At 43.1% G+C, this 19,593-nt stretch overlaps 1 protein-coding gene across 6 annotated transcripts in view; it reads left to right on the top strand.

Annotated features, from left to right (window-relative positions):
- The window catches only part of grm5b (glutamate receptor, metabotropic 5b), a 382,791-nt gene that overhangs the window by 267,536 nt on the left and 95,662 nt on the right, over positions 1–19,593 (top strand). The window lies entirely within an intron of this gene.

Here is a 19,593-nt window from a genome sequence, read left to right as displayed (position 1 = left end):
CAACTAAACACTCTTGACACGTGACACTTGACGGTTGACTCTTGAAACCGCAACCAACCACTTCAAAGATGTACAAGTTTGTAGGTTAATTGGCTTGGTATAATTGTAATTTGTTCCTAGTGTGTATAGGATAGTGTTAGTGTGCGGGGATCGCTGGTCAGTATGGACTCGGTGGGGCAAAGGGCATGTTTCCGCACTGTATTTCTAAACTAAACTAAACTAAACTGAAGGCAATTAAAAATGAGGCAAGAGGGAATCAGTCAAACAGTTGATTTCTTGGCAATCCTGAGCAAGTTTACGCTGCTGGGTAATGACTTGTTCCAATCTCAAATTGATCACAAATAATTATACAGCGTGGTGATAGCCATTGATGGGAAATCTTATTTTCACTTCTATGCAAAATATTTTACGGGACAGCATGACCAAATCTTTCACCTGGTCAAAACGTATGTCAATGTATTCAGGCAGATTTTCCTTTCTACCCTTGTAAATAATCGGCAACTCTAGAAATAGGCCCTTTGTCACACAGTCCACACTGACCATTAACCAACCATTCGCACTAATCCGACATTAATCCCATTTTGTATTCTCCCCACAAGCGTGGCACTTTTACTTTGTAGTCACTCAGCCAGTCCTTAACAGATCTAGGAATACTACTCTAATGTATGGTTGTTTTTTCCTTCATGGATAGTGATCTAAATTCTATTTAACAAAAATCGGCCAACTATCTAAGAAGATATGCTCTGGGGTTTACAAAGGCTAATGTTTAATATCTTATCGCACTTCAAGCAACATTTAACATTTCTGAAACAAGCAGAATTATGAATTGTATTCCTTCACTTTCTGATGCCTTAGGTCAATAATATTGTATATTATTCTATAATTGAAAACATCAATCAAACTGAAAGTAATACTGGGTTCCACTCACCCAGCAAAGCCTCACTGATACAGAAATTAATTTGCTACTGCTGAGTCCTAACTTTATTGGCTTTTGTAGTTCAAAGTATTCTAGCAAAGGTTCTTAATATATTTAATTCACAGAATTTTAACTATCCAAGAATGTTGGCTAAATTGATGAATATTTATCAATACCTTGAATAAGTGGATGAGGCTGAAAAGCGAGAAAATATTAAGAACTAAATCATGGTAAGAAACCCTTAATGGACATGAAACATAGAATGTGTAGGAAGGAACTGCAGATGCTGGTTTAAATCAAAGATAGACACAAAATGCTGAAATAACTCAGCCGGACAGGCAGCATCTCTGGAGAGAAGGATTGGGTGACGTTTCAGACTGAAGAAGGGTCTCAACCCTAAACGAGATGAGAAAGTTTTTTTTCACACAGAGAGTGGTGAATCTGTGGAATTCTCTGCCACAGAAGGTAGTTGAGGCCAGTTCATTGGCTATATTTAAGAGGGAGTTAGATGTGGCCCTTGTGGCTAAAGGGATCAGGGGGTATGGAGAGAAGGCAGGTATGGGATACTGAGTTGGATGATCAGCCATGATCATATTGAATGGCGGTGCAGGCTCGAAGGGCCGAATGGCCTGCTCCTGCACCTATTTTCTATGTTTCTGTGTTTCTATGTCACACATTCCTTCTCTCCAGAGATGCTGCTTGTCCTGCTGAGTTACTCCAGCATTTTGTCTCTATCTTTGGAACATATAATGGTTGTATTTTGAGATATCTTTCTTTGGAGATATCTTCAGGTGGTCTTGGAAGCCGGCCATGAAGCAGCCCTGGGCTTGGAGGTTTCATATAAAAATTAAGCGATCTTCATTCACACAGTCTGCAGTTAGGAAGTCTCGGCCCCTGCTGTGGTCATCCTAATGACAGTTTCCATCATCTGTTTGTCGGGGTCAGTAAGACTAGTTTGTCTGCACCACTTCTGTTTACAGCCCTGTTTATGTGCCACTTAATCTACAAGATAGTGGGAGATGTGTCAAAACAAGGTTGAATATATATGCCGATGATGTAACTCGGTATCAGTTTGCACAAAGTGTGATGTGAGTACGGGACTGGCAGCAGTAATAACTCCGTTAAATTTATGGAAGATATGAATTTCAGGTAAACGTTTAGATTAATAGGGATTTTTGGTTGGTGATGATGGTGTTTTATTAACATTAGAGGCTAATGGCGCGGCATTTGAAGGTACAGTCACTGACATTGACCATTAATGTGAGGTTACTGAACTCCTTGCAGCTTAGTATCCAGGTCCTCAGCAATTGAATTATGACAGTGACCTTCCCGATTTTCTGCACCCACTGCCCGGTGAACACTTGTCCACAGGATTTCTCGGTCTACTGTATATTTCATGTCTTCTACATGCACCTCAACCATTGAGGCATCCAGTTCAAGATCATGAAAGCTGGAGCCCTGCGTTCCCACATATTGCACAATGAACTAAAACTAAATGAATGAACTCTGAACTAAACTAAACTAACGTTATTTTGTTCCGTGGCTGAAATGCTCTTAATGCTGGAGGAAGTAGGTGAGGCAGGTACTATAAAAGCATTTAAAAGACGCTTGAACAAGTACATGGATAGGAAATGTTTAGAGTGATATGGGCCAAATGCAGGCAAAAGGGACTAGCTTAGATGGGGCGGTTTGGTCGGCATGGACGTGCTGGGCCAAAGGACCCATTTCCATGCTGTATTACTCAAGAGAGAGCTGGATAGAGCTCTTAAGGATAGCGGAGTCAGGGGGTATGGGGAGAAGGCAGGAACGGGGTACTGATTGAGAGTGATCAGCCATGATCACATTGAATGGTGGTGCTGGCTCGAAGGGCTGAATGGCCTCCTTTTGCACCTATTGTCTATTGTCTATGATTCTGCATTAATGCCAGTACGTGCAGTGGCGGCACAGCCCTAGCAGCTGCGGCTCGCCTGCAGTCCGTTTGTCTTTTTCTTTTTTGACTTATTTCTAATATTAAATGTATGTTATAGTTTACTTTCAGTTGTGTATTATGTTGTGGGGTGGGGGGAAAGTTTTTTTCTTATCTCTTTCTTCAACGGAGATGCGACCTTTTTTCGGGCCGTATCTCCGTTCGCGTTGTGGCCTAGCATCAGGGAGCTGGCGGCCTCCAACTGGAATCGACCTCAAGGGCTCCGGTCGCTGAGCCCGTGGACTTACAATCGCAGAGCTGGCTGACTTCAGAGGCTGTGGTGGCGCTGCGCCTGCGGCTGTGACCGGACTTCGGAGGCTTTGGCCGCGGGCCCTGTGGACTGTGACATCGGGAGCTTGCAGGTCCCTGGTTGGCGACCGATATTTGGGGGCTCCAGCAACAGCATTTTCATCCACCCAGAATCGTGGGGCTTGGGTCGGCCCGTTGCAGGACATTTCATCGTCCGGCGCGGCTTAAAATTGGCCGCGGGATCTTCCATCGCCCGGCGGAGGCTTCAGAGTCGGGAGCCTTGATCGCCTCGACGCAGTAGTTTTGATTGCCTGACCGCGGGTGAAGAAGCAAGAAAGAGATAAGACTTTCTTCGTACCTTCCATCACAGTGACGAGGTGCCTGGAGGAGAATCACTGTGATGGATGTTTGTGTTGAATTATGTAGGTATGTGTTTTTGTTGGTTGTGACTGCATGATAACTAAATTTCATTCAAACCTATTTTTGAATGACAAATAAATAAATTTAATTCAAATGCACCTGTGTGGATTAAGCATCACAAACCCACTTTGAGTGGTGATGCCTTCACATCATATTGGTCCTCAGTTGACATTATCATATATCTTTATGACGTAGAAGGGGGTCATTTGGCCCACAGAATCAATGCCACCTCTGAGAGTAATCCCATTCCCTGCCAAAACTCTTTGGGATATGGAGGAAATCCGAGCACCTGAAGAAAACCCAGACAGTCACAGAGAAGATTGTCACCCAGACTGTCACAGAGGGCAGAATCAAACTCAGGTTGCTCGAGGTCTGAAACAGCAGCCTAACTGCAGCACCAAAGCTCTGCTGATGCATGCAACAGCATGTTTAACATTAACTGGATATTGGAATCATGATAATGAATAGACAATTTAAACTGCAGGAAAGAACTACAGATGCTGGTTTAAATTGAAGGTAGACACAAAATATTGGAGAACGGTCTGAAGAAGGGCCTCGATTCGAAACGTGAGTCTGAAGAAGGGTCTCGACCCGAAATGTCACCCATTCCTTCTCTCCTGAGATGCTGCCTGACCTGCTGAGTTACTCCAGCATTTTGTGAAATAAATACTTTCGATTTGTACCAGCATCTGCAGTTATTTTCTTACACAAAATACTGGAGTAACTCAGCGGGACAGGCAACATCTCTGGAGAGAAGGAATCGGTGACGTTTCGGGTCGAGAACCTTCCTCAGTCTACCTAGACAGTTTAAACTGATGTGCTGCCTTTGTTCCAATCAGCAACCATAATAAACTATTACAGTCCCAGCTTCTATTTTCAGGAACTGTTCGGTTTAACCACCTTATCACAATAGTTCTTCATCAGCCTGAGTAAATAATTAGTCGTGGCTAATTCACTTTTAAGAGCAGTTTGAAATATAACAGTATCATTCAGTTCATTAAGTAGTTTAGATTCAATTTAAAGTAATTATATACTTAATCAACTTCCATCCATTGAGTTTATTTTTTTCCACAGTTTCTAATTAGGTTCGAGGTACAGCAATGATCCATTCTCTCTATTTCCAGCATAGTGAGGAACTGACAAGATATTTCCTGTGTCCCATATAACCATATAACCATATAACAACTACAGCACGGAAACAGGCCCGTTCGGCCCTACCAGTCCACGCCGACCACTCTCTCTGACCTAGTCTCATCTACCTGCACTCAGACCATAACCCTCTAATCCCCTCTTATCCATATACCTATCCAATTTACTCTTAAATAATGAAATCGAGCCTGCCTCCACCACTTCCACCGGAAGCCCATTCCATACAGCCACCACCCTCTGAGTAAAGAAGTTACCCCTCATGTTACCCCTAAACTTTTGTCCCTCAATTCTGAAGCTATGTCCCCTTGTTGGAGGAAGTGCCTAAAGATGCTTGAAATCATGTATTAAAGTTTCAAAACTTACAGGGCACCATTATATGGGCATTTGAACCCTTCCTGAATCATGGATTCCCAAATGTGGCCAATCCATGGTTTAGTTTAGGAAGGAACTGCAAATGCTGGTTTAAACCAAAGATAGACACAAAATGTTGGAGTAACTCAGCGGGACAGGCAGCATCTCTCGAGAGAAGGAATGGACGACCCGAAATGTCACCCATTCCTTCTCTCCAGAGATGCTGCCTGTCCCGCATTTTACTCCAGCATTTTGTGTCCATCTTGGTTTAGTTTAGTTTAGTTTAGATTACTACTGTCACATATACCAAGGTACAGTGAAAAGCTTTTTTTGTGCATGCCATCCAGTCAGTGGAGAGGCTATACATGATTACAATCAAGCTGTCCGCAGTGTACAGATACAGGATAAAGGGAATAACATTTAGTACAAGATATAGTCCAGTAAAGTCTGATTATAGATAGTCCAAGCATCTCCGAAGTTGATGGTAGGTGTGGACCGCTCTCCAGTTGGTGGTAGGATGGTTCAGTTGCTTGATAATAGCTGGGAAGAAACTGTCCCTGAATCTGGAGGTTTGCATTTTCACACTTCTGTACCTCCAGATGAAATTCTGAATAACAAGAGGGGGATCATTTAAGGAGTAGCATGGAGCATCCACAGGGAATGCAGCACTCTACATTAGCAATGAAATCCACAAGGGCGACCACACCATGAAGATGTACAGTTGACTGCCACGTACCATAGGGCAAAACTCAGCAGAAGAAGTGCAACAGAATGTAGCTGCATTAGGGATTTGATTGACCAGCAGTCCGGTCCCACCCCATATGATATGTTGCTCGTCATACTGCAGAAGTGTATTTGAGAAGAACGGGACGAGCTAGAATTCATGATTCCATATTCCTTTTTACTCAGAGGATGGTGAGCACAGGGAAAGAGCTGCCACATGAGGTAGTTGAGGCAGGTGCTATAGCAGCATTTAAAAGTCATTTGGACAGGTACATGGATAGGAAAGGTTTAGAGGAATATGGGCCAAACGCAGGCAAATGGGACCAGCATAGATGGGGCATCTTAGTCAGCATGGATGGGTTGGGTCCAAGAGTCTGTTTCCGTGCTGTATGACTACATCACTCTATGACACTATCATCATGAGTGGCATAATTGTGGGTTGAAAGCTTGCGGTAAGAGTTCTTGGAGCTTTGAGGAAGCTAGAAAACAAGATACTAGGAATACACTCTGGATTAATACTGATGTCACAGGCTGGTGAGAATATAAAAAGAAGCATACAGCACATTAATATGTGTCTGAAGGATATGTTTACAGGATTGAAGGGCTTCAGTGCCTGGGAGATTTGGGATAAAAGGTTGGGAGTGCAACATATCAGTGTATGCAAGGTCCTACTCTGGGAAAGTGTACTGCACCAGAGCAGAGCTAAATCATTAACCTCATTAAAAGACACAAAAAGCTGGAGTAACTCAGCGGGTCAGTCAGCATCCCTGGAGAACATGGATAGATGACCTTATGGGTCGGGACCCTTCTTCATACTGCTTGCAGGGGTTGAGGGAAAGAAAAACTAGAAGGGACAGGTCATAAGTAGACAAAGGTAGGCTTCATAGGCAGATGGTTGGATAAAGGCTAGAGATGAACACACACAAGTTGTGAGACAAAAGGATTAGGGAGTTACCAATTGTGAAACAGCGGATTGACAAGGTGTGAATTGTGTAGCTAGGAGAAGGAATGGACAGACGGGGGGGGGGGGGGGGGGGTGCAGAGAGATAGGTACAAAGTCAACTGGGTCTTAGGTTTGGTCAACCAGTGACATTGAGAATGGTTCTGGGTGGTCTGTGTAGAAGTAAGAATACATTAAAATAGTATATTAAGCAGGAGAGGTGGTTAAAAATAAAATAAAATCAGGCAATGTAGGAAATATGAAAGGATCTGTTAGTTTTGGATGAAATATGTGGCAATACACAGTGCAGTTTTTGAGATTGGTGAACTTCAGCCAGAAATTGCTTGTGTCTCCTCTAAGTGCTATGGTTTCCTCCCACATCCGAAAAACGTGTGGGTTTGTAGGTTAATTGGCCTCTGTAAAATTGCCCCTAATGTGCAGGTGGTGGGTGAGGAAGTGGGTTTTCGAATGGGAATGGTTCAATGGTCAATAGGCTGGATTCCCGTGAATCACGAGGTGGCATCAACCTACTGTGGCTAAATTGAATGTGCTGCACTGAAATACATCACTCCATGGCCCTTCTGCGATAGAGTGAGCTACAAATTAAAACTAAGATCTGAGACCCTGCCTCTAGCTTCACCTCACAGTATTGGACAGTGCATGGATATTCGGAGAATCAAAATGGATTAAAATAATATGAAAAGTGAAAAATATTCTTTTAATTAAAAATATATAATTTTTATTTATATATTTAGGGAGGATAAGGGGGTTGAGGGGGATGGAGTGGGGGGGAAGGGGGAGGGAAGTGGGGGGAGTGGAGGGGGAGGAAAGGGAGTTGCACCAATGCAGGAGATAACATTAATAAAGCATAAAAGGTCATTTAGGGTAGTATCTAATATTTCATCCATGACCACGCACACACACCAGAGAGTACCCAGCTGTTAACTCACTTTATGGTAGTTATGGTATCAGAAATATAAGGAGCAGAAATGTTAAAATTTTACAAAAATCTTGTCAGACCAGACTTGGAATGCCACGGGCATTTCAATAGTTCAATAGTCCTTTAGTTTAGTTTAGAGATACAACATGAAAACATGCCCTTAGCTCACTGAGTCCATGCCAACCATTCACACAAGTTCTGTTATTCCCACTTCTTCACCCACCACCTGCACATTAGGGGCAATTTTACAGAGGCCAATTAACCTACAAACCCACACGTCTTTCGGATGTGGGAGGAAACCATAGCACTTAGAGGAGACACAAGCAATCAAAGGGAGAATGTGCAAACTCCACACAGACAGCATCCAAGGTCAGGACCTAAGGCAGGTCTCCAGCACTGTGGGGCAGCAGTTCTACCAGCTGTGCCACCCTCATGAAAAATACATGACGCAACCAAAAAGTAATAAAAAATATAAACATTACAGTGAAATAAGAAAATTAACCAAAAACATTTAGTTAAACTTTTCTTTTTAATGAAGGTCAGTGACTATTTGGATGAATACATTTCTTGCTTGGACACTGAACATTGGCTGGCATTAAACTGAGGGTCCACATCTGAACTGTATCCACCCCCTCAGCTCAGCATGTCTAAACCCACTGCTGGATTCAATGATAAACAGCAAACTACCATTCAGAACAAAACACATTCTGTTTTATAATATCTGGCTGAGGGGAATTCAGCAAAGAAAAGCAAGGAGGAAGGATAAGAACTTAGTTTAGAGGAGAATATCATGGTTTTAAAGATGGATCAATTATAGAATTTATTTGGTTACAGTTCAGATACAGTGAAAGAGTTTTTACATTACTTGTATTTTATAAGCTACCAAATGGTGAGAAACACAGAGGGGTGACCTTTAAGTGAAAAATATGAAAGCTATATGAACTACAATATTCTTGCACTGGAATTAATTTTTAATTCATTCATGGGCCATTGGTACCACAGTATTTAATGTCCATCTCCAATTGTCCTTGATGTAAGTGGTTTGCTGGGCCAATTCCAAGTGTTGTTAAGATTTAGCCATATTGCTGAGGTCTGAAGTCAAATACAGATAATACTCGTTATATCAGACCACAGTGGGGGGAATGGTGTCCATTATCGCTGATTGTCTGCTATAACTGAGTAAGGGGGTGTAAATATGTACAGTATTGGAAAAACAGCCAATGAACATACACTAATCAAGATATACAAGTTCTGTTATCCCACGTCCTCACCCACTACCTGCACATTAGGGGCAATTTTAAAGAGGTCAATTAATCTACAAACCCACACGTCTTCTGGATGTGGGAAGAAACCATAGCACTTAGAGGATACTCAAGCAATCAAAGGGCGAAGGTGCAAACTCCACACAGGCATGATCCAAGGTCAGGATCTAAGGCAGGTCTCTGGCAGATAATACTTGTTATAACGGACCATGAGGAAGCGGGTGGGAGGTGTCCAATATTGCAGATTGTCCACTATAACTGAACAGTGGGGGGGGGGGGGTAAATATGTATAGTTTTGGTAAAACAGCAAATAAGCATACACTAAACAAGACACACAGTACACAGTAATAAAAAGGAGCTGCAGACCCTGGTTTATACCAAAGATAGACACAAATTGTGTGAGTAACTCACTGGTTTAGGCCACATCTTTGGAGAAAATGGATAGGTTATGTTTTGAGTCGGGACCCTTCTTCAGACAATAAAAAGGCAAGGACACAACATGCATAATACTTTAAACATTGCAAATAAATTTTAAAAGTTAATATCCTGTAATTTATCTTTTGTAGATGATAAATGACATTGTTGTGTGTGTGTGATCTTAGATGCAGTAACTTTTTACTCTGAGTCAGTTGAACTAGGATGTTCCACTGGCTGTGAATAGGGAGGGATACGGTCAGCAGCAGTAATGTCATCAGGGGGAGATGGTTCAACTAAAGGAGCAGGGCTGACAGTTTCAGGAACAGTGAGTAAACACTGTAAACAATGCTCTGTCACTAAGTGGCAGTAATCACAGACTGAGACAAGATTTGAACCAACCACCTACTACACCGCAAAACAACTTATTCAGTCTGAAGAAGGGTCTCGACCCGAAACGTCACCCCTTCCTTCTCTCCAAAGATGCTGCCTGTCCCGTTGAGTTACTCCAGCTTTTTGTGTCTATCTTCGGTTTGAATCCAACATCCAGTTCTTTCCTCAATATAACTCAGTCCTTTGTTCCTGATACAAATGGATGCTTCAGTTCCAACAGACTTTGTCCGCTGTAACCCGAAATCTGTTATAAAGAGGTCCATAATAACGAGTGTAGCCTGTATTGTCTAGATTGGGTAAGGTTGATGGGTTTGCTCCATCAACAGAAAAGACATTTGTTACCCAGGAAATGTTTTAGAACAATCTGTGTATCATGAAATTGAAACAGAAAACTGTTTATTTTTAAATTTCAAAATTATCCAATTAAATTAAATTAAATTTCCCAGCTGCTAAGCTAGGATTTAAATGTATGTCTCCAGTTCATCAGTCTAGGGCAGTGGTGTCCAAACTTTTTTCAAAGAGGGCCAGATTTGATAATGTGAAATTACCCAAGGGCCAATGGCCCCTCTCGAGACTTTTTGAACCATAAAAGTTACATACAAATCCAGTTATATAACTATTTTATTTGCAATGACACAAAATACTCAGAAACTAGAATTTATTCATTTCAGATGGCCAAGAAACAGGCACTGACATTAATGAGAAGGGTGATACTGAGATCTTGACTTCAGTATGTGGGCCAGGTCTGGTTTGAAAGCAGTGGTTGAGATGCGTAAAATATCACGCAGGTGGGAGTCACTGAGTCTTGACCTGAAGCGGTTCTTGTTGAAGTTCATAATTGAAAATGTCGGCTCACACAAATATGTGGAGCCGAACAAGCTCAGCATTTTCTTTGCAAATGTTCGCATTTCTGGAAACCGGCCTTTATCCAGCTGCCGGTAAAAGTTCACAAGAGAAAGCTGCTGGTTTCGACTGCGACACTCATTGTCACACTGCAGCTCAATGAGCTCCAGCTGCAGCTGTTGCGGACGGAGCATCATCAGGGCCGACGGAGAAGGGGGAAGAGAAGAGCAACATGTCCTTTTCGATAGCTTCAAAATCCCGAAAGCGTTCGCTAAACTCCATTGTAAGAGATGCAATGGCTGTTGCATACCTCTTTGTTTGCGCACAGATATTGTCCTGCGTAAAACTGTTCATGATCTCACGCAAAGCTGGAAAATGTGCGGTGCAGGGCTCTGTCTGTGACAGGTGTCTTTGGAAAAGTTGCAGCTTGGTTCCAAAGGCCTTAATGTGTGTATATAGCTGACTCACCACTGTGTCTTGACATTGGAGGCTAACGTTCAGCGCATTCAGATGCTTTGTTATGTCAACCAAAAGCCAAATCTGCCAGCCATGTAGTATCTGCAAGTTCTTGCATCGATTGTCCCTTTTGAGTCAAAAATTGTCCAATTTCCCATCGGAGAGAGAAAAATCGCTGCAGTGCGGACCCTCGACTCAGCCACCTCACATCGTTGTGATATAATACATCTCCGTATTCCGCCTGGATGTCGAGCATGAACTGTTGAAACTGGTGGTGGTTTAGGGCTTTAGAGCGAATTAAGTTAATTGTCTTTACCACCGGTTTCATAACATGATCAAATTTCAAATGTTTCGCGCAGAGAACCTGCTGGTGAATTATACAGTGGAGTTTAATAGCATTGCCTCCTTCTTCACTAACTTTGTACCGATCAGTGTGGATAATCCACTTCGTTCACCAGCCATAGCAGGCGCGCCATCGGTAATAATCCCACTAACTTTACTCTATGGTAGTTTGATGTCATCAACAGCTGAACAAGCAGAAGCAAATAAATCCGTTCCTCTCATTTGGCCTTTAAGGCTTTGAATGTCAAGCAGCTCTTCTACGTTCATATAATCGTCAACTCCTCTCAAAAAAATCAGTAACTGAGCGGTGTCAGATAAATCTGTGCTTTCATCACAGGCTAATGAAAAAAACTCGAATTTCATCCCCCTGTCACCCAATTGTCTCTTAATATCTGATGATATGTCTTCAATTCTCCGTGCCACAGAGTTACGAGCCAAGCAAACATTAGCAAATTCTTGCTTCTTCTCGGGACAAATGTTCTCCACCATTTGCATGACACAGTCTTTAATAAACTCACCCTCCGTAAACGGTTTGCCATGTTTAGCGATTAACGTGGCCACTTCGTAGCTTGCTTTGGTGATGTTTTCATTTGACTCAAGGGCCCTCGAGAAGAACCGCTGTTGTGAGGTCAAGGCAGCATGGAGTTGATTTACTTTTTCAGCACGATCACTTCCTGTTAGCCTGTCGTATGCATTCGCATGTTTTGTTTCGTAGTGCATCTTTACATTGAATTCCTTAAATACGGCAACAGTCTCTTGACAAATTAGGCAAACACAATTGTTTCGGTTTTCAGTGAAAAAATACTGCAATTTCCATCTTTCACTGGAAGCGGCGGCCCTCAGTACAAACTTTCCTCTTTTTATTTACAGTAGCCATGGCATAAATTGGCAGCAAGGGGTCACAGCATGGTTCACACTGCCAGACAGAGTTACAGAGTGGGGCTGCCACCATGATGTGAAAAGAGGAATTTCATTTTGAACCTGTATGATTTATTCATTCTGTTAGACAGTGCTGGCGGGACATAAATAATACATTTTAAGATGGAAGCTGCGGGCCGTATAAAATCTGACCTCGGGCTGCGATTGGCCCTCGGGCCGGACTTTGGATATGTCTGATCTAGGGCATTGATTGGCATTTAGTAACAATTACACATTTTGCTACATTATCTGTATCACTCCCACATTGAATGGGGAATGGATTGTGTAAACCAGAGAGGGGAGAAACTTTTTAAAGTTGCTGGCCAATAGGGAAGACGCCACTGTTGACAATGAGGAATGAAGTACATCAAGAAAAGAGTCCAGACTAAGTGACTTTATTGGAAGATCATGCTGTAAGGTTTGGCTAAGATTTGGAGAAGACAGACACAACATGCTGGAGTAACTCAGCGGGACAGGCAGCATCTCTGGAGAGAAGGAATGAGTGATGTTTTGTGTCGAGACCCTTCTTCAGACTGGATCATGTTGTAAGGTCAGACTAAGTTTTGGAGAAGATGAACAATAAATACTGGAGTAACTCAGCTGGACTGACAGGATCTCTGGACATAAGGAATGGGTGAAGTTTCGGGTCGAGACATTTCTTCAGACTCTGAGATGGGGTGAAAGACAAACTGGAACAAATATACTGAACTGGGAGATGCCTAACTACAGCAAAATAAGGAAAGAGAAATCCAGGTTAAATTGGAAAACAAGACACTGGTAATTATTAGGCAGCAATGCTTGGCCTTTTAAAGGGGATGGTTCAGATTCAGTCTGAGTGTATTTACATAAGGATGATGCACAGATCCCTGGATTGCAAATGGATGAGATGACATCGGAAATATCTGCTTGTTTATACAAGGGAGAATCAACCTCCGTGTAAAAAGTATAGAGAATTAAAAAAGTAGATAGGTTGAGAAAGAAAATATCAAAGATTAGATCAATATGTAATGTTCAAGGAAATCTTAAGAGTTAGCAAAGATAGAGGGAGTAAATTAGAGGTCTATTCGGACTTCGCTATCAATTCCAATGAGTACTGGTTTTGGTTTATTATTGTCATGTGTACTATATCTGAGTGCACAAGACAATAACAAATCAATACCAATAACAGAAAGCACACGGAAGCTACTAACTGACTACCTTGCACCAGTGTTTACCAGTGAGGACAAGAAAGTCAAGAGTGTTTAATTATCATATACACCAAGAACAGAAGATTGAAATTCTAGATAGACACAAAAAGCTGGAGTAACTCAGTGGGACAGGCAGCATCTCAGGAGAGAAGGAATTGATAACGTTTCGGGTCAAGTCCCTTCTTCAGATTGAAATTCTTACTGGCAGCAGCATATAACAGACCTATAAATGCAATACACAAAGCTCATATACAATAATCAAATAATCAATAAATTAATACCTGTAATAGTGAGCACACGATAGCAATAACCCATTTAAATAATCTTGTAGCCTGTTACAATGCTGATTTATTCTGCTTTTTTTGTTAAACCCTATGAATTTCAAAATAGCCACATTTGATCTTGACTTGTTCTGCTGCTTGCAAAATGTCACCACACTCTGGCACCAGTTTTTTTATTGATGCTGCCAAAGCTGTGATAAGTGAAGATGTTGTCGTAATTCTGCATAATATAAAATAGATAAACACAGAAAGAAAGGGCATCTGTTGACAGAGAACTGGCCGAGTTCTGGCAGAGCCGTACATGAGTGAGTGAGTAAGTTGTAGGGAATAAATAGGTAATCAGTTGCTGAATGAGAGAAGACATTGCAGAGACACGGCTGGAGTCTGACATTTCTCCTTAATTATAAGAGTGATGCCAGAGGACCAGAGCATTGTAGCTATCAAATTAAATATCAAATTAATTATTAAATCCTTGTTCAAAGAAGGCAGATGGATAGGCTTTCCTCCTAGTCCTCATCTTTCACAGGGACAGAATCCCCCCAGTCCTCACCTTTCCACCCATCAGCTGTTGCATACAATAGACAATAGACAATAGACAATAGACAATAGGTGCAGGAGTAGGCCATTCAGCCCTTCGAGCCAGCACCGCCATTCAATGCGATCATGGCTGATCACTCTCAATCAGTACCCCGTTCCTGCCTTCTCCCCATACCCCCTCACTCCGCTATCCTTAAGAGCTCTATCCAGCTCTCTTGAAAGCATCCAACGAACTGGCCTCCACTGCCTTCTGAGGCAGAAAATTCCACATCTTCACCACTCTGACTGAAAAAGTTCTTCCTCATCTCCGTTCTAAATGGCCTACCCCTTATTCTTAAACTGTGGCCCCTTGTTCTGGACTCCCCCAACATTGGGAACATGTTTCCTGCCTCTAATGTGTCCAATCCCCTAATTATCTTATATGTTTCAATAAGATCCCCCCTCATCCTTCTAAATTCCAGTGTATACAAGCCCAATCGCTCCAGCCTTTCAACATACGACAGTCCCGCCATTCCGGGAATTAACCTAGTGAACCTACGCTGCACGCCCTCCATAGCAAGAATATCCTTCATCAAATTTGGAGACCAAAACTGCACACAGTACTCCAGGTGCGGTCTCACCAGGGCCCGGTACAACTGTAGAAGGACCTCTTTGCTCCTATACTCAACTCCTCTTGTTATGAAGGCCAACATTCCATTGGCTTTCTTCACTGCCTGCTGTACCTGCATGCTTCCTTTCATTGACTGATGCACTAGGACACCCAGATCTCGTTGAACTCCCCCTCCTCCTAACTTGACACCATTCAGATAATAATCTGCCTTTCTATTCTTATTTCCAAAGTGAATAACCTCACACTTATCTACATTAAACTGCATCTGCCATGTATCCGCCCACTCACACAACCTGTCCAAGTCACCCTGTAGCCTTATTGCATCTTCCTCACAATTCACACTACCCCCCAGCTTAGTATCATCTGCAAATTTGCTAATGGTACTTTTAATCCCTTCGTCTAAGCACATAATCCTCTGACAGTTTTACCACCTCCAACGGGATCCCACCACTAGCCACATGTTCCTATCCCCACACCTTTCTGCATTCCGCAAAGACAGTTCCCTTTGCAACTCCCTGGTTAACTAATCCATTCCCACCCAAACTGCCCTCTCCCCAGGTTCCTTGCCCTGAAACCTCAGGAAATGCAGCACCTGTCCCTATACCTCCTCTCTGTCCAGAGACCCCGACAGTCCTTTCAGGTGAGGCCGAGGTTCACTTGCACCTCATCCAGCCTCATCTACTGTATGTCTCTGAAGAAGGGTATCGACCCAAAACGTCGCCCATTCCTTCTCTCCAGAGATGCTGCCTGACCCGCTGAACTATTCCAGCTTTCTGTGTCTGTCTTAGGCTTTCCTAGTTCAGTTTGACTGTTGTTGGTTAGCTTTTAAACACAGTTGTATAAAGAGTATATTGGCCTTCATCAGTCAGGGTATTAAGTATAGACGTTGGGATGTTATGTACAATACATTAGTGAGGTCGTATTTGGAGTATTGTGTTGAGCTTTAATCACCGTTCTATAGGAAGGATGTTGTTAAGCTGGAGAGAGTGCAGAGAAGATTAGGAGGATGTTGCCAGCAGTTGGCCTGAGCCATAGCAATAGATTGGACAGGTTCGGACTCTATTCCTTGGAGCATGGGAGGATGAGGAGTAATGTTATAGAGGTTTATAAGGTCATGAGGGGAATAGATGCAATGAATGCATAGAGTCTTTTACCTAGAGTAGGGGAATCAAGAACCAGCAGACATAGGTTTAAAATGAAAAGGTTGAAAAGAATAATAGGAACCTGAAGGGTGTTGGGTACATGGAACGAGTATATGAAAGGAGGTAGTTGAGGCGAGTACTATAACAACATTTAAAATTAATTTGGAAAGGTACATGGATAGGAAAGGTTTAGAGGGATATGGGACAAATGCAGGCAGATGGGAATAGCGTAGATGGGGCATCTTGGTCTGCATGGGCATGTTGGGCCGAAAGGCCTGTTTCCGAGCTGTATGACTCTATGACCAGGAAGGCTTTGCTAATTTCAGTAGCATAACCTGCATACAGACTGGATTGCATGCTATTTGTTGCTCATGGTTCCACGTAAGCATTGTTCAAAGATTATGTGTAAAAACCTGGTGATGTAGTAGTGAAACATCAAGAAGCCTTAAGGAAGACTGATCAACTAGAAAGATATAAATAATATTTGCAAATTGTCTAGCCTCAATAGCTCACTCCACCCTGTCTCTATGTTGGTGCTGTCAGTAAGCTGTCATTAGTGAAGTTATGAAACCCTCAAGCCGTTGTGGTTTTATGCGTCTTCTGATGTTTTGAAGCTGATAATTCAGTTGTGAGCTTTATTCTCGACTAATCTGCTTTTGCTACAGATTGCCTTCCAGTCATGGATGTGTCCAACAGCCGTGAACTTGTCAATCTTAAGAATAAACAATGTTAGGCTTGAAAGGATGCATCATGAAGTTGCATCTCTTTGTTATGCCAGACGGTAGTCTCCTGTTCAGTCATTGCTACGATGTGGACACGATAAGAAGAATATTGTTATGATAAAGCATGCAATGATATTTCATTTAAAACCAAGGCAAAAAATATTCAACCAAAGAGAGAAAAGATAAATTACAGGGCGAGTCTATTTCATTCTAACAATAAATGTTTATGCCCAAAACTGCCTCAGGATAAGATCAGCATTAACCGACCACTGCATCAGGTGAATGCCTGGTGGAACTTAGAATAGAAGCATAATTACAGTCTTTCCTCTTCAGAATTTCCCTCGTCTGAAGATTAAGTCAAGTAAACCTTTACATACTGCCAATGAGGCAACCATATCTTTCCTCTCATGAGTAGGCCAAAGGATCATAGGACATAGAACCAGAATTAGGCCATTCGGCCCATAGAGTCTGCTCTGCCATACAATCATGTATGATGTATTTTTCCATCTCAAGCTCATTCTCCTGCCTTCTCCCTTAAACCTTTGATGCTCTTACGATTCAAGAACCTATCAATCTCTGCTTTAAAAATACCCAATGACTTGGCCTCCTCTACCATCTGTGGCAGTAAATTTCACAGATTCACCACCCTCTGGCTAAATGAATTCCTCTTCATCTCCATTCTGAAAGGTGCATTCTTTTATTCTGAGTTTGTGCCCTCTTGTCCTAGACTCTCAGATCTCGAGTAGATGAGATTCTTCGGGTCTGAAGAAGGTTCCTGCCCCGAAACGGCACCTATCCATTCCTTGCATAGATGCTGCCTGGCCCGTTGAGTTACTTCAACATTGTGTTTTCCTCTTAAACCTGCATACTGTTCCCCAGGGGCAGATTCACCAATGGCGTATTTAGTTGCGGCAAGACTTCCTTACATTTCTATTCCATCCCCCTGGCAATAAGGGCCAAAGCTCCATGTCCCTTTTTATTACTTGCTGTATCTACTTGCTGACATTTTGTGTTTCTTCTTCTTGCGTTTCAGGCACCAGAAATTATGTAACGCCCTCCAGGCGCTGTAGCCAGTGCAATGTGCTGTTGTCAAGGGCTGTGAGGTCTAACCCTCCACAAGGGGGACGGAGGACAGTGCAGTCGAAAATGACGTGCTGCACTGTTTGCTGGTCTGCTACACACATGCAGGCTGCTGATAGACGCAACCCCCAACAATGCATGTTGGCATTGAACCGGCTGACCCCTGTGCGGAGCCGGTTCAGGGCGACCCACTCGTTGCGGGGCATGACCGAGCCGGGTGGGGCTGTGGTGTTCGGTGCGACAGTGAATTGAGGAGGTCGCGAAGTCTGTTCCCAGCTGGTTCTCCATGCTCCTAGTATGTTGAAACCGGAGCCACAGAGGGTCACTGCATGACACTGCGCGAGATCGTTGATATAGAGATTGAAGAGCATGGGGGCCAGTACCGAGCCTTGGGGGACTCCGTTTCTTAGGCGTCGCAGTCGGCTAGATTGTCCGTCGCTGGTCTTGAGTACAAAACTGCGGTTGGCAAGGATGTTGGCAAGGAACCGCACTAAATGACGGTCAGGGATGGTTCGGAGGAGCTTCAAGATCTGGTGCCACACAGTATCATAAGTGGCGGTGAGGTCCACCAGTGTGATGCCTGCCTTGTGACCCTTTTCGAAACTGTCTTTGATGTCATTGGTCAGCTTGACTATTTGGTGGGTGGTGCAGCATCCACGCCGAAATCCGGCTTGTTCAGCGGGTAGTTGAGGGTCAACGATTGGATCGAGCCTAGCCATTCGAGGAGCTTGTATGGGACACAGAGGAGTGAGATGGGCCGATAGTTCCTTGGGTCGTCCGCAGGCTTGTTTGGTTTTGGTAGCGCAATGACGGTGGCTTTCCGCCAGATCTTCGGAATGGACTGACTAATGAGGCAAGAGGAGTAAAACTCACGGAGCCAGGCCAGGCATTTAGGACCGCAGTGTGACGCATGCTACGACGCATTCCTGTACACTGACCCTGGCGATAGAGGCTGCCTCCAAGGCTGCGGAACCGACAAACTGCCTTGACAAGAAGCGCAGAGAGCGGTGGGAAGAGACAGTCCAAGGAATCGACTTCACACACTCCAGTAGGGTGGCGTGGAAGACCTTCAATCGCCTCACCGGTCGAAGTACCCGCCCAAAGCATTGCCCTGTCACGGCCAACTCCATCGCCTACCAGTTCCTGGCCAATGGCCACTCCAAAGACGCGGAGAAGAACCATACTTGTTCTGTCAAACAGGAATCCACTAATCTTTGGAAAGCTCCAGGCGCTGATGGGCACCTGTCAGCACCCTTTTCCTTCTTCTGTCATCTCTCAACTGAAATGTGGAAAAGCTCAGGGTCCTGATAACGTTTTGTGTTTCTTGTATGAGGACTCCCTGATGATTGAATACTCAACCAAAATAGTCTCACACCATTTAAATAATAATCTGCCATCCAACAGAAGTGAAAAGCCTCCCATTTCTCCATCTCATCCTCTAGCTTTCTACTCATACTCCTTTTGTCTACTCATTTAACCTTTCTACGTTTTCCTTTTACAGATTTCCTATGTCCTCGTACAATTTTTCATATCAACCTCAAACTTAGATACAATACAATTGGTGCCTTCTTCTAAGTCATAAAATGTATAATGTAGATAGTCAAGGTCCTGGCGTTGATCTCTGAGGCACTCCACTAGTTATCATTTGCCAAAGATCTTATTGTTTTCTATTGTTTTACATGTGTTTGATATGCGCTTGTTCCTTTAATACCACAGCTAGAATAACAAGCTGAAATTTATTACTGACAGCAT

This window comes from Rhinoraja longicauda, chromosome 7, assembly GCF_053455715.1.
Source record: "Rhinoraja longicauda isolate Sanriku21f chromosome 7, sRhiLon1.1, whole genome shotgun sequence".
Classification (NCBI taxonomy): Eukaryota; Metazoa; Chordata; class Chondrichthyes; order Rajiformes; family Arhynchobatidae; genus Rhinoraja; species Rhinoraja longicauda.
This window is presented reverse-complemented; position numbering and strand designations above follow the sequence as displayed.